Raw genomic sequence first — 690 nt, 5'->3', positions numbered from 1 at the left:
ATGGGCTTGGGAGGAGCCCCTGGCTCCTTTCTTTTACCAGTTCCACCTATGTGAAGATAAGTCAAAGGTCCTGATCAACCATGGTTGGCTTCACTTGGAAGCATGGAGGAAATGATTCCTCTGTGTTGACCCTCCTTTTTATAGAGTGGACACTGGTTCAAGTCCATCTGGTGGGGTCTCCTCAGCCTCGTTGGTCAAGAGGACAGGTGACCCACCACCATTGTAGGACATTCTGAGAGATGCTCATAGTCCCCTGGAACTAGTCGACCTAGGAGGGCAAGGAGCAAAAAGTGTCCTTTATGTCCCTCTGAACAAATTATTATAGACCTCAAAGTATGTCTGTTAAACAACCAAGAAGGTTAGTTCCACCAGTCTGGTATTTTTAATTACTGTGTGTCATGTAGATAAATCTTAGGCAAAGGCCAGTTGTTCTCAGGTAAACCTTACCTAGACATAAATTTCTTGATCTCCTATGTATAATTTGTCAGTAGGTTGTAGGAGTAATATGGTTCTCACTGGCTTTCAAAGCTAACTAGGCATTGTTTATCTTTCACATTGTCTCACCCTTCCATCATGGTTTTCCCACTTAAGGTGCCCCAATTTCCCCCCTTTCTCCCTTACTAATACCCTTCTCCTACGGTCCTACCTCTCTTGAGCTCCTTCTTTCCCTTTATCCCCTAGGTTCCTTGT

This window comes from Nannospalax galili, unplaced genomic scaffold (assembly GCF_000622305.1).
Source record: "Nannospalax galili isolate Female #2095 unplaced genomic scaffold, S.galili_v1.0 scaffold207, whole genome shotgun sequence".
NCBI lineage: Eukaryota > Metazoa > Chordata > Mammalia > Rodentia > Spalacidae > Nannospalax > Nannospalax galili.
Note: the sequence above shows the minus strand (reverse complement) of the source record.